General features: G+C 43.8%; 2 pseudogenes across 2 annotated transcripts; both read right to left on the bottom strand.

Moving 5' to 3' along the window:
* Positions 1–1,122: 1,122 nt before the first annotated feature.
* Positions 1,123–9,255, bottom strand: LOC147957827 (uncharacterized; annotated as a pseudogene). Its single transcript, XR_015611247.1, has 3 exons — positions 6,223–9,255; positions 3,792–4,672; positions 1,123–3,684 (listed from the first exon to the last, which is right to left on the bottom strand). The product of XR_015611247.1 is annotated as an uncharacterized LOC147957827 (transcript).
* Positions 9,256–12,334: 3,079 nt separating this feature from the next.
* On the bottom strand, positions 12,335–17,604 carry LOC125518316 (uncharacterized; annotated as a pseudogene). Its single transcript, XR_015611731.1, has 7 exons — positions 17,324–17,604; positions 16,884–17,212; positions 15,548–16,806; positions 13,799–13,960; positions 13,509–13,695; positions 13,170–13,262; positions 12,335–13,088 (listed from the first exon to the last, which is right to left on the bottom strand). The product of XR_015611731.1 is annotated as an uncharacterized LOC125518316 (transcript).
* Between the last annotated feature and the right edge of the window lie 6,047 nt (positions 17,605–23,651).

The raw sequence follows: 23,651 nt of genomic DNA, 5'->3' as shown, positions 1-23,651 counted from the left end.
CTTCTTTGGGTGCGGATGAGCTCGATCCAGCACCAGCCATGGTGAAGTAGGGGCCGTTGATGGCAGAGAGATCGAGATGGAGAGGTGGCAGTGGTGCTTCCTGTGAGCACTGCGATTGCCCTAGATCGGAAGGGGATATCGGTGGGGAGTCTGGCGGCGCGGTGAACCTTGTACCGTGCGCCCCGGCCCCCACCTCTTTATATATCGCAGGTCACAGGGGCCCACCAACCATAGAATGGTTGGGCGCCCCCGATCAGGGCGCGAATAGATCAGGGCCCGATGGGCCATTGAGCTCACTCGATGGAGAGATCAACCTAACATTCTCCCCCTTGATCTCAACTTTTACTTTTAACATTATACTTTCTAGTTTATTTGTTTCATCACACATTGGTACATAGAGCATGTTTCATCGTCACAGCTTAATTGCCATTAGAATCATACAGCTACAACATACGTTATGATCAGAAGCAAATTCTGTTCCTTTTGGGCCTATCCAGGAATCATAAGGCTTTCCCTTAAACCCATGCCGGCTATGAGTTCCTTGAACACATTGGGTGGTAAGCCTTTCGTTAGCGGATCCGCAAGCATATCCTTTGTCCTTATATGCTCGAGACTTATAGTTTGATCCTGGATTTTATCTTTCACAACATTATACCTTATCTCTATTGTTTTGGCAGCATTACTCGACTTGTTGTTGTGAGCGTAAAATACCGCGGGTTGGTTGTCGCAGTACATCTTTAGTGGCTTGTGAATACAATCTACCACTTTCAAGTCAGGTACAAATTTCTTTAGCCATATCGCCTGCCCCGTGGCTTCGAAGCATGCTATGAATTCTGCATACATCGTGGATGATGCAACTATTGACTGTTTGGAGCTTTTCCACGAAATAGCTCCCCCAGCGAGAGTGAAGACGTATCCTGACGTGGATTTTCTATCATCTCTGTCCCCCGCAAAATCTGTGTTTGAATACCCTTTTATCTCTAGGGATTCACTTCTCCTGTATATTAGCATGTAGTCCTTCGTGCCTTGCGCATAACGCAATGCTTTTTTTACCATCTTCCAGTGCTCCATGCCTGGATTCTCTTGATATCTACCGAGTACCCCCGTGATAAAAGCTAAGTCAGGGCGAGTGCACACTTGTGCATACTGTAAGCTGCCAACTGTCGAAGCATATGGTACTGCTTTCATTTGATCGATCTCGTACTGGTTCTTGGGACATTGGAATTTCCCAAAACTATCGCCCTTGACTATAGGAGCAGGTGTGGCTTTACTCGCATGCATGTTATACTTTTTAAGAACCTTTTCTAAATATGCTTTCTGCGATAGTCCTAAGACTCCACTGTTCCTATCTCGGTGAATTTCTATGCCCAAAACATATGATGCTTCACCAAGATCTGTTATGTCAAAATTTGAGGATAAGTATTTCTTTGTTTCTTGTAGTAGACTAACATCACTACTAGCAAGCAGGATATCATCCACATACAAGATTAGGAAAATATATTTCCCATTTTTAAACTTTGCATAAATGCAATTATCCTCAATATTTTCTTTAAATCCAAAACTTTTAATCGTTTGATTAAACTTTAGATACCACTGCCGAGAGGCTTGTCTTAATCCATAAATGGATTTCTTCAGGCGGCATCCCATATTTTCCTTGCCTTCCATGATAAAACCCTTAGGTTGTTTCATGTAGACATTTTCTTTTAAATCACCATTCAGAAATGCCGTCTTAACATCCATTTGATGTAATTCTAAATCAAAATGAGCAACTAATGCCATTATGATTCTGAAGGAATCCTTACATGAGACTGGAGAAAATGTCTCATTATAATCTACTCCTTCTCTTTGTGTAAATCCTTTTGCGACGAGTCGTGCTTTATACTTTTCTATATTCCCTTTAGAGTCATACTTAATTTAGTAAACCCGTTTACAGCCTACTGTTTTGGCTCCTTTAGGAATTTCCTCTAAGTCCCAAACATCTTTGGAACTCATCGATTTCATCTCGTCTTCCATTGCCTTCATCCACATCGATGAATGAGGGCTTCTCATGGCTTCTTCATATGAGGTGGGATCTTTTTCCATATGAACCATTTCTGTGTTATAAACTTTAAAGTCAGTAGAAATAGCTGACTTTCTTGGTCTTGTAGACCTTCTTAGGGCCTCAGTTTCTGGCACGTTTTGTGCCTCAACTTCTGGCACTTCTTCTAAAATTTGTTGTTGCACCTCCCTTTCATGCTTAACAATGGGTTTAGTCGGCTCCTGACGGACAGGTTTCGGGTCTACCCCCAAGGTTGTCACGGGTGGAGTTGCAACTGATAGTGAGAAAAATGGCTCCTGAATAATCGGATTAGGTGCATGCACCCTCTTCTCCTCAAGATCAATTTTCCGAGCTACCAAGCTCCCCCTCATCATTTCGTCCTCAAAGAAGACTGCATGTCTCGTTTCTACAAACTTTGTATATCTGTTTGGGCAATAGAAACGAAAACCTTTTGATCTGTCTGGATAGCCAATGAAGTGGCAACTTACTGTTTTGGGATCTAACTTTGCAATGTTTGGATTAAACATTTTGGCCTCAGCAAGGCACCCCCACACCCTGAAGTGTTGTAGGGAGGGTACCCTTCCTGTCCATAGCTCGTACGGTGTTTTGGGCACCGGCTTGCTTGGTACTCTATTGAGAATGTGAATGGCGGTTTTAAGCGCCTCCATCCATAATCCCAATGGCAAGTTGGAATAACTCATCATGCTGCGCACCATATCCATAAGTGTACGGTTGCGCCTTTCAGCTACTCCATTTTGCTGAAGTTCACCCGGCATTGAATACTGGGCAACTATGCCAGTCTCCTGTAAGAACTTTGCAAAAGGTCCAGGGACTTGGCCATATGGAGTGTGCCGACCGTAGTACTCTCCCCCACGGTCGGACCTTACTATCTTTATTCTTTTATCATGCTGATTTTCAACTTCAGCTTTGAATATTTTAAATTTATCCAACGCTTCAGATCTTTCTTTGATTGGATAAATATAACCACAGCGAGAGTAATCATCTGTGAATGTTATGAACGAGTCATATCCATCCACACTTTTCACCGGAAATGGACCACAAATGTCGGTGTGGATGATTTCTAGTGTGCTTGAGCTATGGATTGCACCTTTTTTGATTTGTTTTATATACTTTCCTTTAATGCAATCCACACATTGTTCTAAGTCTGAGAATTCTAACTGTGGAAGAATTTCACTTTTGACTAATCTTTCTATTCTCCCCTTCGAAATATGGCCCAAGCGACAGTGCCATAATTTCGATGAGTCGAATGTTCTCTTTCTTTTCTTTTGTTCTTTATTCGACGCGGAAACATGTTCATTCACATTGCATACAGAATGCGCTTTTTCACGAAGTGATAACAGATAAAGCTCATCATGTAGTAAAGCATTACCAACATAAGCATTATTATACCAGATGGCACACTTGCCATGTCCAAAATAACACTCATAATTTTCTTTGTCCAAACATGAAACGCTAATTAAGTTTCTATTACATGAAGGAACATAAAGAACATCCCTAAGTAGAAGCTTGAATCCATCAGCTAACTCCAAGGAGATGTCGCCAACAGCTTCAACTTCTGCTTTTATTCCATTGGCTACTTCAATGCCTCCTTCTCTTCTTAGCGTAGTCCGGGTCGAATGGAATCCCTGTAAACAATTTGCAACATGAACAGTTGCCCCTGAGTCAATCCACCAAGTAGATTTCGAAAACTGTGTGTACAAGGATTCATTTACTAAGGAAACAATGTTGTTACCTTGCTTTGCCATTAAGGACTTCAGCCAAACAGGGCAGTCTTTCTTGTAATGCCCGGTCTGCTTACAGTGGAGACAAGTGTCTTTATCCACTGAGAAAGACTATTGCTGACGCTGATGCTGATAGGGAGCTTTTCCTTGTGGCTTTGAAGGAGAACTTTTGTTGTTTTGATTGTAGTTCTTTTTCTTATGATCCTTCACATAGTTGAGTGTTCCACCATGTGAAGCTTTTAGTCTGTCCTCTTCTTGGACACACATAGCAATTGTCTTTTCTATGTCCCATGTTCCAGGTGACATATTATAATTCACAACAAAAGTTTCAAATTCCTTTGGCAGTGAAGCCATGACAAGGTGGACCAGGAGCTTTGGTTTGATCTCCAGATCCTCATCCATAGGCTTTAACTTTGCTGCCATATTGCTCATCCTCAAGATGTGCTCTCTTATTCCACCACCTGTGTATTGTTCCGCCACAAGTTGTTTTAACACCTGGGTGGCATATATCTTTGAAGAGCCAGTGAACTGGCTCTTTATCTTTGTCAGCAACTCCGCAGCTGAAGCGCACTCTGCAATGGAGCCCACAATGGTGCTCTCAATTATATTCTTTATAAAGGCCATGCATTTTTATTTGCATTGACCCACTTTTGGTTGGCTATGATGTAGGACATCTCCAAAGGAGCATAATCCCCTTTCCTTTTAGCCCATGCAGCATCATCCTTAGTAGTCTCTCTTACTGGCTCTGTAGGTCTGACCGGCTGTGGTTCTTCCAGAACCCAGTCTAGATCAGCACAAACAAATGCCAGTTCAACTTTCTTCCTCCACTCAGTGTGGTTGTCACCTCTGAGTGTCGGAACTACTTTTAGGCAACTCATCAAGTGAAAGCCCCCTGAAATCACAATTTAAGTGACATCAATATAACAATCATATGCATTAATCTAATGTTGGTCAAATTAAACATATAATTGTCTATGCAATTAAATCTATATTACCGTTGGGCAAAATACTAGAATTAAATGCACCTTTAAATTTCAATAATAAAACATGATCATGTTATTAACAACGTTGGTCATAAGAATAACATAAACATATTTATTCTAATTATAACTTTAACATGCTCTTTTAATAAATCTCTCTAAACTTTTATTTTCAAGAAAAAGAGCAATATTAATTCTGTACGCAGCGGAAAAACATGAATAAAATCATGAACTTTTTATTCTTTGCAGAAATTTTTCTTTGATCAAATGAAAAAATTCATGAACTTATTTAATAAAAATTCATGAACAATTCTTTTTCTAGAAATTTTCTTTTTATATTTCCAAAGACTTTTCTACCTTTCTATATTTTCTAAACAATAAATTTCGCTGGAAATATGTATTGCATAGAAAACAAAAAACAAGACTTTTGAATCTGCCCAAAACTGGACAGAAAACATTAAAAGGAAAAAGCCTCAACCAGCTGTTGCCCCGCGGGCCTACTCGGCTCGACGCGCCGCGCTAGCCGCCCAGCCGCTCTGTCTTTCGGCCTGGTCCGCTGTCACTTTCGGCCTAAAAGGCCCAACACGAGCTAGGGTTTCAATCTCGGCCGTTGAGTGTGATCGTACGAACCACCGCGCTTGTTGCTAGAACAAAACAGCCAACGCCGCACCGTTCGGTCAAACCCTAGCCACATTCGTCTCGATCGATTCCTCTGTTCCTCTCGCACGCCACTCGGCTTCTCCGCCTCTTGCTCCGCGGCGGCGGTTTCTCTGGCGCCCGGCTCGCCGGCGACGGTGGCGAGCGCCACCGCGCCGCCCTGCGCAAGCCTGCCCTTTTCCCCCGTCCTTTCCTTTGACAGCGAGCGCGAGAGAGAGGCGCTGCTAAGCACTCTGCCAAGCCCTCTCCCCCTTGCCGCTCGGGCATCTCTGCGCCCGCCGGCCACGCCGGCCGCCGGCGACGGCGTCAGGCCACCGCGCCGTGCGAGCCCGCTTCCTTTTCCCCGCACCATCTCCACCTCCTGTGGCAGAGAGGACGAGGCTACTTTGCTCTTTCTGCTCCCCTTCGTTTTCGACGACGGCAGAGCACTTTACGACGGCGTCGTGGTCACCCCCCTCGCCGGCTGCGCGTCCACCTTGCGGTGAGCGCGCCGCCGTCGAGCAGTTTGTTCGCGATGCCCTTTGCCCCGTGTGGGGTAGTTCTTCTTCCCGGATCCTCGGCTTGCCGATGCGATTCGGGATCGAGAGGAACGGCGCGGCCATGTGCGGCGGCGTAACTTTTCTTTTACCCTTGTTTTCCCCTCCTTTTCAGTTTGGGGTTAGCGTTCTTTGGGGGAAGGGGAAAATCTGTTCTTTGATTTACTATTACTGTTGTTTCTTTCTACCGAAAAGGTCTAACCCGATCTGGCTGATACCATTGTTAAATACTTTGGATCGGGGTAGGCTAGATCTTCCGATGAACCTACCTTCTTTGGGTGCGGATGAGCTCGATCCAGCGCCGGCCATGGTGAAGTAGGGGCCGGTGATGGCAGAGAGATCGAGATGGAGAGGTGGCAGTGGTGCTTCCCGTGAGCACTGCGATTGCCCTAGATCGGAAGGGGATATCAGTGGGGAGTCTGGCGGCACGGTGAACCTCGTACCGTGCGCCCCGGCCCCCACCTCTTTATATATCGCAGGTCACAGGGGCCCATCAACCATAGAACGGTTGGGCGCCCCGATCAAGGCGTGAATAGATCAGGGCCCGATGGGCCGTTGAGCCCACTTGACGGAGAGATCAACCTAACATCTATATGTGACCAACGCCTTCAGCTCCTGCTCGCTATCCAAAGACGCGGTGTCGATGAACACCTTGGTAAGGCGATTGGTGTGCCTATCTCGGTCACATAGTACGCCAACCACACCAGAGACCTCCGCACGCCGGAGTGTCTACGCCGACGGATCCCGGCTAATAGGGCCAGCGTAAGATGCGCCGCGAAGCTCACAAGGACCAAGACCCGGGTCAGCCATAGATTCATTCGGTCCTCTGTTGCCTTGTCCATCCAAATTCCAGCCATTCCCAATAATCCTCCTGCACACAAATGATCAAGGTTACAATACACAGAGATCATATATGCAATCATCGACTACTGCTAGATACACCAGTTATATATATCTGCATGCTAGAGAGATTAGGATGAAGTATTGATTAACATACCGCGTGAAGGCCGATCGATGAATGACTTGTAATTTTGAGAAGCGCGACCGGTTGATGAAGACGAGCTCGTGTATAGCTATGAACACGATTCCACACACCAATCGCTTGTCATGATTCCCGATATCACAGGATATATTTCACTCAAGTTCAGAGTCGCAACTGGAGACACAAATCTGGCTGGACACAAGGAGAGTTGGGGTGAGGAAGGAGGAAGAATGCAGAGTATTACGTGAGATGAGAATAGACTTCTGAATAAATAGTAGGTGAGATGAGATGAGAATAGACTTCTGAGTAAATAGTAGGTGAGATGAGAATAGGCTTCTTCCTTGGTGATCTGGTCCAACGATCACTTGCTCCAGCGCGTGAGGCATCAACATCCCGGTGTGTAACATATACTGTATAAATAGCAGATTGGCCAAGGAATACTGTTTTGCTGTTCACTATAATGAACCAACTTGCCTCCATTTAGTGTTTTATCCTTGTATTCACTAAATAACTTTTGTGCTTCCTCCGTTTCAAAATGAGCATACATTTAGCTTTGCTCTAAAGTCAGACAATCTTAAATTTGACCAAGTTTATACATAGATAAAACACCAATATTTGCTATCACAAAATTGGTATCATCAGACTCATCCTGAAGCATAGTTCCATATTTATACTTGTTCGATGTCATGATTGTTGAACTTTTCCCTTCAGTTTTGTCCTAACAAGGTTACATAGACATCGGCACTGTTTTATACATGAAATGTGTTTTGTGATCTCTGTAATCTGCTTGTGGTGTACTTCTTGCATGTACTAGCAACTGATTCAGGAATTGCACTATCATATACGTACAAGAGTACTCTGCTACAGAGAATGGGCAAACAAATAATCCCTCCCTCTGTGTAATTAGTAGTCCCAGCTACTTCGTGCCATTCTTTGAAGTGGTCACAAAATCCACATATAGCAGGCCTGAAGGTTGCCTGAGATGAATGGAGCTCAGCCGCGTGGACTGAAGGTTGCCTGCGGCAAATCGATTCCTCGACTGCTTTCTGGGCGAGAGAGAGAGAGTATTGGTGGTGGGCGGCGGCGGAGGGCAGCGTTCACATCGGTTCGCCGTGAGCCCGCGACGGCGCCGCCAGGAGCTGCCCCGCCCACCACGACGCGGACTCGCGGCAAGCTCTCGTCTCTTCTACGGCATGGGCTGCAATGTGATGTCCCGCTGCTGCTGGAGGTGGAGATCACTGCAGCTGGGAGGGTTGGGGATAGATTGCAGCACGGGATGGAAAAACAGAGATGGAGATGAGAGATGCAGAGAGAGGGAGAGGTGGTAGGTGAGATTCAATTCAACCGTGAAGCCGCGTGGGTCGAACCGTGGACGTCCGAGGTCGTCGCCTTCGAGTACGGCAAAATTGACAAAAATGCCTTCACAGAAAGAATGAACTCTGAAACTATTTCACCCAACTAACCCTTTCAAGTAATGCCCAACGCATTGGTGTTATACTACACCGCATAGCGCCCGTCTGACAGGCGTTACATGCCTCACCAGCGTGGCACCCCGAGGCCAGGCTGGGGCCCACCTTAGATGAGTAGCGTCCAACTAATAGGGCGCTATGCTACCTAGTGTAGCGTCTCTCGGTAAGGCACTCTGACTTAGTAACCGGTGCGGGTCGGCCCTCCCTAGCCAACACGCACACAAAGTTGACAAACAGAGAGGGAGTGCCGCGGTTTTCTCTCTCGCCCCCTCTCAAATCCCTTCCCAAATCCTCTCGGTCTGAAGATTTCCTCTGTGAACTTCTGCCGCAATCCCTCCTAAAAGGTAATCTCTTCTGCCCCCCTTCTTTTCATCTGAAAAGTCCATCACATTTTTCAGATTTGTTCAAGTTTGGGTGGAACCCTAGTTTTGTTTGGATTCAAAATTTATATGAAAAAATGAAATAGTGTGGTGTGATTTAGGATTTGTAGATGATTTGTAATCATTGGGGAACATGTGTGTTGTTGATTTGCATTGTAAATCATATTTTCATAGGAATTTGTATGTATACATGAAATAATACTCACATATGGAATTATATTAGATGATTGTTTAAATTCTTTTTAGTACCTATGTATGATTGTTGGGTTGAATATACATATGAAATAATGCTCGCATATAAAATAATGCATAGGAAGTAAGGTAGTTTGCTCATATTCAGTTAGAAACCGAAACAATGCTCACATATTAAATAATCCTACATATTTCAAACAATAAGACATATAGGTGTGGCTTCTCGGTGATTACTATGATGTTGAACACCGGGCCTATTTGATGGGCGAGAAGAAGATGGTAATAAGCATACTAGTTGGTAGTTCATAATTTGTGTTTAGTTCAAATGGATATGCCGTAACACTCTCGCCTGTATGTTTGCAGAAGCTTTCACCCCTAAAGATTCGGTCTTACGGGGCCTCGTCGAGTGCCATATTGTACGATGAGCGTACACACCATACATCGAGATGACAGGACTCCTCCCATTCATCCAGCTTGTCAGCCGGTCGACGCCAGACCAAAACGCTGCGAGAATCACCTCACTTGTGGATCTGTGGAGGCCAGAGACTCATAGTTTTCACCTCCGGACCAGGGAGATGACCGTGACACTTCAGGATGTTTCTATGATCCTTGTACTTCCAATCGAGGGGAAACCTCTGTGTATGAGCACCGATTTTGAGGGGTGGCACCAGCAGATGGAGGCCCTGATTGGCATGGCTCATGTAGAGGCTGAAGACAAGAGTAAAGACAAAGTCTCAACCGCCGCTCCTTCCATGTGGATCGTACAGAACTTTGCGCATTGTCCGGAGGACACTAATGATGATGTGACCAAGACGTATGCTCTTGTGTACGTGTGGTATGTTATCTCTAGGACTCTCTTTGGTGAAGGCGGTGGCAGGACCGCTCAATGGATGTGGCTCAAGGCGTTGACTGCCTTCGACAACAAATGTATCTTGGTTTCGGCGACACTGGCCTACTTGTACCAACAGGTAATCAATTGCTCATTTTTAGTTTATTTGTACATTACCAATGCAAACTTATCTTTAACTGAATCATGTTTGCCTTTATGTGCAGTTGGACGATGCTTGTCGTAGGTCCTCAAAAGGCACCGGAATTAGTGGTCCTATGCTCCTACTTTCAGTATGGAGTTGGGAATGCCTGCCAGTTGGACACCCGAAAGAGGTATCGTTCAAGGCTTGGGACGATCATGACAACCCTCTACGGCTACCCACTTACAAGTGGGATGTGGTATCAGAGATCACGAGCAATGTCGATATCATGTATAGGCACTAGGCAGTACACCAATGAGATGGATATGCTTACCGCTGAGCAGGTAAATATTGACATTACATCACTCACTCGCATGCTCTCTATGAAAACTCAGCATCAAATGTTGTTGTGCTATGTTGCAGGTGGAATGGCAGCCATATGGTGTCGGGGATAGCTTTGGTGTAGCATTGCTCTTTGGAGAACCCATTTCCTCGCTGCCTTCCCAAATCCATGTCGCACGGTTTTCTTCGCTAGCCTCGGGGCATCAACCCGGACCCTCAAAACACCATTGAACATCTCGATCAAACTGTCCGCATGCACTTTGCCATCCAACATGGACTCGTATTTTTTTCACGAACATGTCCATCCGTCCGTTTTCCTGTAAATCGGAAGCAAATCAGGAGGCTTTGCGAGAGTCCGGACCTTCGCCGGTAGGACTCTGACATCCCCGGCCCACCCAAAACCGAGGCGGAACAAGCGCATTTGGAGCGGGAAACACTGTTTCCGCACCAAAACCCACGCTTTTCCCACCCTGCTTTGATAGCCTCCATGCTCCACCCCAACTCTCGTGCTTTTTCGCCGTCCGTTGCCGCATGGACCAGTGCAAAGAGCTGATGGAGCTGGTGGAAGTGGAGGATCCAAAGAAGGTGACCGCCCGCAAGATCAACTTTGGCGGCACGACAAGCCCGCCGTTTCAAAAGGGGGGCAAAGGATCAAGAGGAGGCGACAAATGGAAAAAAGAAGGGGCGGGACAGGGATGTGATGTAGGGGCCGGTCGGTGGCGGGGACGCAGGGTGGCACCACCATCATCTGCTCATCACACCGTTGTTTAAACCAGATAATCATGGAAATCCTGAGAAAAACACTCTGATATTGCCCTTGATGATTAATGAATGTGAGAGATCGCCAAATATGGAGATAAATCATCCCTTAGAAGGAAAAAGGAAAATGAAGAAGGAATGGAAGAAATTGTAGGCGCATTAGTCTATCCAGAGCGCAAGGCGACGTTTGATACGAGCACGCGTGCTTGTACCGCCAGCGGCTCTATGAGGTCCAACCCTCCAACAATTATAAAGGTGAGGCGACGAAGACTCCCTGGATATGGAATAAGATTCTTTCTACCTAGTCCCGTCCTGGCGGTGCCTCTCGTGTCAATGAAGGACGTGTAGAGGTGTGTCACCAACGGATCTCGTGGGATTCGATCAGTGTTTGTCTTTGGTGGATCTGCCTGCATCCAGTATTCGTTCGTCTACGTTCATGTGTCCTTCCGATTCACACTTCTTTTTATCGACAGTGGTTACTCTTCTGGTGCGCTGGTCTTTTAGGGCCTTAGCACGATAACTTTTCAACCGTCTACTACAAGAAGCTTTCTCCGGCTCCATTGAGGGAGGGACGATGACCGCGGCACGCCTTCGGCTCACTTCAGTGCTTGTAGTCATCGTTAGGTGGTCTACGGACGTGGATATGATTTTTGTTACTTCTCGTGCTTTTTGGTATTGTAATGAAGTTTGATGAATGAGTAGATCCAAAGTTCCAAAAATAGAGTCCAACATTTTTTTTGAGCACTCATTAGGCGTGTCCAGCTATTCCTCCCTACTAGGAGGCGGGAGTTCTTTAGGGATTTTCTTGGTCCGTTCAATTTTTTGGTCGCTCAGTTTTTCTTGGTTCGGTCATATTTTTTTATACAAGCTCATGAAATAAACATGCTATTTTAAAAAAACTTCGTGAATATTTTTAGTTACATAAACATGTTTTGAAAATTTGAGAACAAGGTGGATATTTTCTGAATAAAAGTTAGCATCTTGAAAACAAGTGCGGACATTAAAAAAATTGTGAATGTTTTTAAAATGATTTTTAAGTGTAAATGCTTTTTAAAGGGAACATTTTTTTCAAAAGAAACAATCATTTTTTAAAAAAGTGAACATTTTTGAAAATTTGGAAACATTTTTAAAGAAAATAAAAAAATTAGAAAGAAAAAAGAATGGTGGTTCCAAAGATTTGAATCTGGTTTGATCCCTAAGCATGAATAACTTTGGCTTCGTATCAAGACTCACAGAGAGTCATACGAAGATTGGCTAGAGAGTGAATTTTGAATAACTTTGGCTTCGTATCGGTTGTTGGAGTTCCAAGTCAAAGTATTTTTTTTTAAAGTGAACAGTAAATTCAGTTAAAATAGTAAAATTCCAAATTTTTGTGTGATGGTAGATGCTCATGTGCATAACATCTGTGCCAAATTTCATAGAGTTTGGACATTTGAGTTGCTCTCAGCAGAAAAGACAAATTTGGGAGCCGTAAGAAAGTTTACAGTTCACATACTGTTTTGACCAATTTTATCTTTTTTGCCATGAGCTCCTCAGCCGAATAAGCTGAAATTTGGTACAAACATCACACTAGGACATCTTCCACCTTGAAAATTTCCAGAATTTTTTGAATTTATTAGTTTTTTAAAGAAAAATACCGTTCACGGGGTGCAGATGAGCCCAGGCACCGAATTGAATATCCAATTTCTCTGGCCCATTGCACGTTCCAGATGAATCCAATCAGAGTGAAAAACTAGTCCAATGGGAAGCTAAAGAAGCAATAGTCTGATTTGTAGCAGTTCCAAAAGTATAACACCAGATTTGTTAAAACACCATCCAAACTCGTCGCAGATCATTGTCATTCCAGAACAAAACTAAGCACACCACAAGTTACCCATGGTCGCAATAAAGGAACAGAGAAAAAAAGACTACACGATAAAAAATGAACATAAGGTTGTCTCAGGTAAGGCTCTGCCATAGGCCTGCAGGAACCGTTGACGTGGTGGGTAAAAATCACGCTTTTCTTGCCTCCCAGCGGCCCAGTCCAAGTGCCTTGCATTCTACCTATAAAAACAAAGTTGCAATTATCGAATATAGCTGAAATGACTACAAGGTGAAAAGGACACAGTTAACAATAACTCATACCGTACAAGTACTTTTGAAAGGTCCAGGTTTTCTACCGACAAGCACGCATTTCGGCAATGTTAATTTCCCTGTTTAGCTTTAGCATACGAAGATCTGGAAGAAAGATCAGAGAGACAGTAAATGTATAGATGTACATGCACAGAAGAAGGGTTCAAGTAAAAAAAGATGAACATCTTGGTAAATAAAGTTGTATGGTTGAAATATAATTAAATAACTGCACTTAAACTATAATTCACTTTTCCTGCACAAGGTAGAATTGTCTTATTTCTTAAACGATGCTTCTTAACAATGTAGATACATAAGAACTAGGTATATGAACTCAAGGGCCAAGGTACTCACTGAAGCTCCCACTCCGATGTACACAAATCCTCTCAAGCGGTATGTCATTAGCCTTAAACAACTGTGCCAGCATATGGACTCTAGGATCATCCTTGGTGCATTTGATCTTCACCATTCTAAGATGTTTGCAAGCAAATGATCCTCCGTTCGGTTTGCATCTTCCCAATGCATTTTGGATGTCAAAGTTCTTTTAGAAGGACAAAAAGAATATTATTAGCTTGATGGACTGTCAGCAAAAATTATGAAGCAATGTATCAAAATGCAAACATTGAGAAAATACATGTACGCACCATTTCAAGTTGAAGAAAGAGATTCTCCAAGTAAGGTGTATGCTGAAGTAAGCGAACTAGTATGTCAAAATCAGCACCCCTACTGATACACCATTCCCCAAGGGACAAAGTCTTCAGGTTGTTAAAAGCTGGACAACTTACTGATTCCCTCCTCAGAACCACCTTCGTTTTTATGTGAAAGTGAGTTGTTTTATATACAGAAACAAATGGACAATGATGGTGATGCAATTGTGTATGTGAACATAGCAATGTAATAGTGTGGTGGAAATAGGCATGTAACTGACACTATGATTATGCAATGTGCTGAAACAAAATTATATGGTAATACAAGAATCACCAAAATCACTTCTCAAAAGAATTACTGCAACCATCAAATATGAGACACTAGGCGTTTTGAAGTTTTAACAATCTTTTGATTCACCTACAATGTCGGATACTAGAAACATTACAAACGTTCTCTTGATCCGCAAGATAAACTAGTTTTCTGTCAAGCCAATCATGAAACACAAATGAGATGTTACGTGTAAGCAGCAGTATCGAGAAGTAGAAAAGCCCATACCACCATCACTGCCAGTTTGCCACTGATATGATCTGTTAAGTAAAGTTCAATTTATGAAACCTTTAAAGTCATCAAATCAGTCGTAGGCTAGGAATAAAAATGATTGCACTTTATAGGGAAAAGTCCAATGTACAGAAGTCCAGATTAGACCTACTATGAAGCAGTTTGCTTAACCCCCTCAACTTTGGTTTTGATTACATTGCATCCGACATGCCTCACTGAGAGACCAAGTAAATGGGTCATGTCAGTGAGCCACTTGCCACTTCCCAAAGTGAGGCAGCAAGTTGATTAGAAAGTGAAAGAAATTGTTCTCTCAATATTCCTTATCAACCTGTCCCTTGTCTCCTCCCTAATGGGTTCAACTCGTGTTTGCTGACTTAACACTAATCTGGATGAAACATAACCCGCCAGCAAGGCACATTTGCTTTTTAAAACACTGCCAACGGGTGATTAGTAAAAAAAATGAAGGTTGGCAGGATTATATAACTTGTTTTAACCTGTGTTTCTGTGTAAGTTGACTGTTCTCCATTTTGCTAGAACGAAAAAGACTGGCATCCAATGAGGTAAAATGCAATACGACTCCTTAGCTATATTAGGTCTGGCCAGTATGATTTACAGCACAGATCACTAGTTCCATGAACTGATTAAAGAACATGAATGTATACCAAGTACTGCATGACTAACAATTACTCCCTCCGTCCGAAAATACTTGTCATCAAAATGGACAAAAAGGGATGTATCTAGAACTAAAATACATCTAGATACATCCCCTTTTATTCATTTTGATGACAAGTATTTCCGGACGGAGGGAATATTTTCTAAGACAAGTCGTTCTCATCCATAAATAGCAAAGCTGGTAGGCCTAGTGAAAGATTTGAAAAACGTTGTAAATACAGCATATCTAATCTGGAAGTAAAAGAAAGAAGAGTGCCTCCGTATGATAGCAAATCACCTACAGCAGCACATTCATTGAACAACAATTCAACACCAGTAAACTGCATCAATTTCCCGATTTTTAACTGAGCTTAATAGAAAAAGTGCACGGCAGAAAACTGACAAATTTGTTTTGCATGCAAGTATTGTGATATACTGATATAAGGACCATGCATACTATTACTTCCTACACAGTAGTTAAAGTATAAGGTGTAGACTGAATTGAAATACATCAGTGAAGAAGTTAATAATTGTACCTCTCCTGAATGACCTAGCAGCTATATGCTTCTGGCATTTAAAAGGCTGCAAAGAATATTTTGGCCACCTAAGGTTTTATAGTCGTTAAACCCATAGTTTCCACTGTAGCCAGAAATTTTACCACCCTTACTGAATTCAAAGTCATTTGCAAAATATTTATCTTCAGAGCCATTTGCAATTTCACTATATTCGTATGTATCATCGTCGCTATTGATATCACTTCCATAATCATAATCATCTTTGATGTCATCGGAATAGCCATCATAAAAATCATCAGAATAGCCATCACAATAATCAGAAAAGCTGCCAAACAAGATACTATCCAGAAAGCCCTCAGCACCACTTTCAGCAGCAGCAGCACTTTTACCATTGTACTGGCCATTTCTATTATCCATGTCGTCATCTTCATCGCTAGTCTGAGGGAATTCATCCTCATCCTCATGGTACTTTTGAAACTCCCGACTTAATAAAGAGTCATCAAGCAGGATACTACCTCTGATAAAAGACAGAGAGTTCTTGAATACAGGAACCCACTGCTCCGGTTTGATGCAACGAAAGAGCATGAGGTTTGGAGCATCCACCGAGAGGTTCATAGTAAACTTGCACTTGACCATGGTCAAACTCTTCAGAGAGAAGGACAAAATCTCATGGGCACCTACCAAACAGCTCTTGAGCTCTAGTTCTTCCAAAGGGCACTGAGAAGAGAGCTGCTTCACAACTTTATCATCTAGCTCGACATATGACAGTTTCAAGATTTTGAGATGGCAAGAGGCGAAGTCTATGTGATCCAGCGTAATGTACTTGTGGAGATGCCCATTAAGCTGAATAGCACGAGCTTTTTGCTTGATAGCGGTACGGATCCAGCTCTTGACATTGCCATCGTTATAAGTCTCGTAGAAATCATCCTCACCAACCGAGCGCACACGGAGTGTGTCCAGTGGCGTGAGCGCGTCCCGGCTGCGCAGCAACCGGTTAACAAACCTGGCGAATTCCTCAGGTGGGTTATCATGGAGTCCCACGCGGACGTCGATGCAAGGCGCAGAAGCCCAGAGGTTGCGCCACCTTCGCGAGAGCCTGCATGTGCGGACCACCTCCCACGCCTTCAGGAACGACATGATGTGGTGCAGCAGCGCGTCCGGGAGGTCGCTGAGCCTGTCGGCGGGTTCGCCTGCCCCGCGAGATGTCTCAACAGTTGGAGGTCGGTTAACCGGTACCCATTGCTTGGATACCTTCCGGGGGATTTGGTTCGGTGGTTTGCCTGCCCTGCAAGGCTTCCCCGTCCCAATAGGTTGGTTCACTGGCACTACCTTCGGGGCACTCCGTCGGACGGGTTGCCTGCAACAGGAGACGTTACTGTCGGCCGGTTAACCGGCACCCATCGCTTGGATGACTTCCAGGGGATTTCGTTCGACGGTTTGCCTGCCCCGTGAGACCTCCCCGTCCCCATGGGTCGGTTCACCGGCACTACCTTCGGTGGCATTCCGTCGGACGGGTTGCCTGCAGCAGAAGGCGTCACAGCCGGCCGGTTAACCGGCACCCACCGCTTCGATACCTTAGGGAGCATTCCGTTGGACGGGTTGCCCGCAGCAGGAGACGCCACGCCCGGTCGGTTAACCGGCACCCAGCGCTTGGATGCCTTCGGGGGCATTTCGTCAACGGGTAGCCTGCACGGACATGGCCGCAGAGAAAACCAAGTCGAGAGTTGAGATCAACGCATTACGAGGATGCTTCCAAGAAATTTCCGATCTGGTTGGAAGTTGGGAGAGGAAACTTACACAAAGACTGGCGGCAATGGCGACGAGTTCTTGATCCTTCAGCGTAGCAGCAGGGAGCGGCGGCGCCGGGGTATGGTTGGGGTTGAGAGAAGGGGGTCTTGCAATCGGTGGGAACCTTCTTTGTGGGATTGGCCGGCTTCTTTCTTTCCATTGGATGGATGGATGATGGGCCGGGCCTCGGCCTATCAGACAACATCATTAAATTGGCCCTAAATCTTTGTCTCAACAGAAAAAAAAACGTTTCTAAAAAACAGAAAATCCTAAATCTAAGGAGCCAACTTTCAAAGGGAACGTTGTCATGGGCGGGAGCAACTAGTTAACGAGCGCTCCTTCGGGAGCCTTGCAACGATCAGCGTCACTTAGCGCGCTCTCAGCCATTTGCCACGTGTCGCGTTCTGGATGCTCCCTTCAGATTTTTTTTATTTTTCCGCACGTGTTTTCGTCTTTTTAAACGGTTTTTTCTGGGTTTTTCGACATTTTAGTTTTCCCCCGGTCTTTCTTAGCTTTTCGATAAAAAAATTCGAAAAAAAAAATTTTGCGCGAAAAAACACGTATTCTTTTTTTCCCTTTCGCGAAAGTCACGGTTTTTCTTCCGCGAGAGGCACGGTTGTGCTTTAGCAAGAGTCACGGCCGTGCCTTTCGGAAACGAAAAAAATGCGTTTTCTGTTTTTTTTCTTTTGCAAGAGTCACGGTTTTGCTTCCGCGAGAGGCACGGTTGTACTTTCGCGAGAGTCATGGCCATGCCTCTCGGAAAGGGAAAAACAAAACACGTTTTTTGTTTTTTTTCTTTCGGGAGAGTCACGGTTTTGCTTCCGCGAGAGGCACGGTTGTGCTTTCGCGAAAGTCACGGCCGTGCCTCTCGGAAAGGGACAAAAATACGCATTTTCTATTTTTTTTTTCTTTCGCGAGAGTCACGATTTTGCTTTCGCGAGAGGCACGGTTGTGCTTTCGCGAGAGTCACGGCCGTGCCTCTCGGAAACGGAAAAAAAACGCGTTTTCTGTTTTTTTTTCTTCCACGAGAGTCACGGTTTTGCTTCCACGAGAGGCACGATTGTAATTTCGCGAGAGGCACGGACGTGCCTCTTTCGGAAAGGAAAAAAAATCATGCTTCCGGTCCCGTTTTTTCGTCCGGTTTTTTTCATCCGGGTTTTTTCTGGAAAAAAAAGTTCGTCAAAACCTATCAACATGGGATCTAGTTTTGAAGATCTCGACGCGAGAAATCCAACGGTGAAAACGGTTTGAGATTTGGATGCACGGTTTAAGAGATAAAGCGTTTTGAATAAACGGATCTACGAAAAAAGGAAAAAACTCCCAGGTTGTGACAAGTAGCGCGCTGCATGTGCGCCACTTGTCGCGACATGAGAAAGTGGAGTGCTTTTTGTAACGAGTACTCCTTAATTAATAATTTCGGTCCTGGGCGACGCTCTCTGACGCCGTCCGATCATGCCTTGATTGCATCGTGCTGCTACTCATCACACTTTGTTACGGCAGGAAGACGTGTAGCAAGCTAGATGAGTTGCGTCGGCATTCAGTCGCGCTTATTTGTAATGTTCTTCTTATAGTTATTACAGTAATGTTTCTTTCACGCAAAAAACCCGAAAGAAGCACAACCTTGTAAATTTTCAATTAAGAAGTAGGCCCACGACGACCTTGCCAAAATTTTGCCTCCCTCCACTGCGGATTACTAGGTCTCACTAGCTAAAAAAAAAGGATTACTATGTCTCACTGGCTCCACATCGGTGGCACGCCTTCATGTCAGGGTGGTATGACTGGTTGGTCAGCTCCCCTGGGACTCGGTTATATTTTCCTTTCATTTTAGGGTGCTTTGTATCATTTATCATTTTTCACTATAGTTTTGGGATCCTTTTCGTAAAAAAATAGATTAAGTGGTCGCTCCGTATAGAAAAGAAGCTTACGTCACCCCGACGGCCTAGCTGGTCCAGGGCGATGACGTGTTCCATAATACTTCATGTCTTTTTTCTGCAGGAGCATAAAACTTAGAAAGAAGCCCAAACAACCCACCGGGGTTTCACAAACCGGCCACTTTACCCCCTCACGTTTAAAACCAAGTATCTAACCCCCTAGACTTTCCTATACCATGTGAATACCCCCCCCCCCCCCCTAATCCTTATTAGAGTGGTTTTACAAGTGGTTTTGATGATGTGGCAATGTGCACCTCGTTTCTGACATGCATCCGGCCTCATGCATCTCCTTCGGGCACAAGTAAACATCATGCCACTCGGGAAGCATCGTGTCGATGCATGTGCATGTGGTGCAATCTTATGTGACTCTAAGGGATGTTTTGTGGCTACAGTGATGGAGTTTAAACATTTAAGTTACCAGTGTTGAAAAAAAGTGTTCACTCCGTACCCTGGGTGCTTTGTACCATCTTCCAATATTTATCTAATATAATTTATTGAATGTGTCATAATTCTCTTTGTAGTTCAAAGTCAAACATTGTATTGCCGAGGTTGGAGTTGCAGTACCATCTCATATTTTTCTTGCGGAAATAAAAACAAGATATTGATAGAGCATTTTTTTAATCACAACATTTTTCTGAGTAGAGACACCCAAAGGGAAATTTGGATCTGATTAATACCAAGGAAAATAAAAGCTAGACGAATTCCAATGTTACAATGCGGAAGATAGATGTTTTTGCCTCAACACTTAGGTGTGTTTGATAGGGTGCATGGAGGGTGCATGAGGACAAAAGTTCTCACTCCAACCCACTTTTTTATGTTTGATAGGGTGCATGGGATCGCCAGGGCTATGCCCATCTGATGCAAAAAAAAGGCCCTCAGCCATTCCCATCTCATGCACCCCAGCCATGCTCGTCCCGACCCTCGTCCCCACCCACTAGACCATGTCCAGATATGTTTAAATTTTCATTAAATGTTCATAATTTCAAAAAAACATTAAATTTCCAAAAAATATTCAGAATTCCAAAATTTGTTAAAAAATTCAGAAAATGTTCAGAATTTCAAAATTTTGTTTAAAATTTTTAAAAATGTTTAGAATTACAAAATTTGTTAAAATTTTCAAGAAATGTTCAGAATTTCATATTTTGTTTAAATTTTCAAAAAATGTTCAAAATTTCAAATTTTCTAAATATGTTTAGAATTTCAAATCTTGTTTAAATTTTCAAGAAAGTTCATAATTTAAAAATATTTTAAATTTCAAAAAGTATTCAGAATTTCAAAAAATATTTTTATTTTAAAAAAATGTTTAGAATTTCATTTAAAAACAATATAATTTCATAATTTCAAAATATGTTTAGATTTTTTTTTCACATTTTTTCAATTTTGTTCACCATTCAAAAAAACTACTCGAAATTCGAAATTGTTCAGCATATCTAAACACATGCAGGCTGCCAAACAAAATCTCAACTCAGCATCTTAGCACATACACAGTTGCCAAACAATAACAAATGCATGGACTTAGCATGTCGAACAACTAGGCTAGACTAGTAGAATGCCCGTGCATTACTATGGGCAAATGATTGAAAAGTAACTAAGGGGGCACCCATGAAGGAAATATGCCCTAGAGACAATAATAAAGTTATTATTTATTTCCTTATATCATGATAAATGTTTATTATTCATGCTAGAATTGTATTAACCGGAAACATAATACATGTGTGAATACATAGACAAACAGTATGTCACTAGTATGCCTCTACTTGACTAGCTCATTGATCAGAGATGGTTAAGTTTCCTAACCATAGACAAAAAGTTGTCATTTGATTAATGAGATCACATCATTAAGAGAATGATGTGATTGACTTGACACATTCCGTTAGCTTAGCACATGATCGTTTACTATGTTGCTATTGCTTTCTTCATGACTTATACATGTTCCTATGACTATGAGATTATGCAACTTCCGTTTACCGGAGGAACACTTTGTGTGCTACCAAACGTCACAATGTAACTGGGTGATTATAAAGGTGCTCTACAGGTGTCTCCGAAGGTACTTGTTGGGTTGGCATATTTCAAGATTAGGATTTGTCACTCCGATTGTCGGAGAGGTATCTCTGGGCCCACTCGGTAATGCACATCACTATAAGCCTTGCAAACATTGCAACTAATGAGTTAGTTGCGGGATGATGTGTTATGGAACGAGTAAAGAGACTTGCCGGTAACGAGATTGAACTAGGTATTGAGATACCGACGATCGAATATCGGGCAAGTAACATACCGATGACAAAGGGAACAACGTATGTTGTTATGCGATTTGACCGATAAAGATCTTCGTAGAATACGTAGGAGCCAATATGAGCATCCAGGTTCCTCTATTGGTTATTGAAAGGAGACGTGTCTCGGTCATGTCTACATAGTTCTCGAACCCGTAGAGTCCGCACGCTTAAAGTTCGATGACGGTTATATTATGAGTTTATGTGTTTTGATGTACCGAAGGAGTTCGGAGTCCCAGATGAGATCAGGGACATGACGAGGAGTCTCAAAATGGTCGAGACGTAAAGATCGATATATTGGACGACTATATTCGGACATTGGAAAGGTTCCGAGTGATTCGGGTATTTTCAGGAGTACCAGGGAGTTACGGGAATTCGTATTGGGCCTTAATGGGCCATACGAGAAAGGAGAGAAAGGCCTCAAAGGGTGGCCGCACCCCTCCCCATGGGCTGGTACGAATTGTACTAGGGAGGGGGGCGCCCCCTTCCTTCCTTCTCCTTTTCCCTTCCCTTTCCTTCTCTCCTACTCCTACTACTTGGAAGGGATCCTAGTTCTACTAGGAAAGGGGGAATCCCTTCCCTCAAAAAAAAATTCCCTCAAAAAAGGAAAGGGGGAATCCTACTCCCGATGGGAGTAGGACTCCCCTAGGGAGCGCCATAGAGAGGGCCGGCCCTCCCCCTCCTCCACTCCTTTATATACGGGGGCAAGGGGCACCCCAAAGACACAACAATTGATCCCTTGGATCTCTTAGCCGTGTGCGATGCCCCCCTCCACCATAATCCACCTCGGTCATATCGTAGCGGTGTTTAGGCGAAGCCCTGCGTCGGTAGAACATCATCATCGTCACCACGCCGTCGTGCTGACGAAACTCTCCCTCAACACTCGACTGGATCGGAGTTTGAGGGACGTCATCGGGCTGAATGTGTGCTGAACTCGGAGGTGCCGTACGTTCGGTACTTGATCGGTCGGATCGTGAAGACGTACGACTACATCAACCGTGTTGTGCTAACGCTTCCGCTTTCGGTCTACGAGGGTACATGGACAAAACTCTCCCCTCTCGTTGCTATGCATCACCATGATCTTGCATGTGCGTAGAATTTTTTTGAAATTACTATGTTTCCCAACAGTGGTATCAGAGCCTGGTTTTATGCGTAGATGTCATATGCACGAGTAGAACACAAGTGAGTTGTGGGCGATATAAGTCATACTGCTTACCAGCATGTCATACTTTGGTTCGGCGGTATTGTTGGATGAAGCGGCCCAAACCGACATTACGCGTACGCTTACGCGAGACTGGTTCTACCGACGTGCTTTGCACATAGGTGGCTGGCGGGTGTCAGTTTCTCCAACTTTAGTTGAACCGAGTGTGGCTACGCCCCTCCCTTGTGAAGGTTAAAGCAGCACCAACTTGACAAACTATCGTTGTGGTTTTGATGCGTAGGTAAGAACGGTTCTTGCTCAGCCCGTAGCAGCCACGTAAAAATTGCAACAACAAAGTAGAGGACGTCTAACTTGTTTTTGCAGGGCATGTTGTGATGTGATATGATCAAGACGTGATGAGATATAAGTTGTTGTATAAGATGATCATGTTTTGTTGAAGTTATCGGCAACTGGCAGAAGCCTTATGGTTGTCTCTTTATTGCATAAGATGAAAGCGCCAAATAATTGCTTTACTTTATCGCTATGCGATAGCAATAGTTGGCGAGACGACCATGTGACGACACATTGATATAGATCAAGATGATGGAGATCATGGTGTCATGCCGGTGACGATGGAAATCATGACGATGCTTTGGAGATGGAGATCAAAGGCACAAGATGATGATGGCCATATCATGTCACATATTTTGATTGCATGTGATGTTTATCTTTTATGCATCTTATCTTGCTTTGATTAACGGTAGAATTATAAGATGATCTCTCACTAAATTTCAAGATAAAAGTGTTCTCCCTGAGTATGCACTGTTGCCAAAGTTCGTGATCTAGGAGTAGATCACTGGACAGCGGTCAGAATTATCCTTAGTGAAATAAGGATATGTTTCTCGATTATGGACGTGACAAAAAGGTTCGTCGTAAAAGGTTACGTCGATGCAAGTTTTGACACTGATCTGGATGACTCTAAGTCTCGATCTAGA

The sequence above is a fragment of the Triticum urartu genome, chromosome 7A (assembly GCF_056163025.1).
Source record: "Triticum urartu cultivar PI428250 chromosome 7A, HENAU_Tu73, whole genome shotgun sequence".
Taxonomy (NCBI): Eukaryota; Viridiplantae; Streptophyta; class Magnoliopsida; order Poales; family Poaceae; genus Triticum; species Triticum urartu.
The sequence above is the reverse complement of the archived record's forward strand: the minus strand, read 5'-3'. Positions and strand labels throughout refer to the sequence as shown.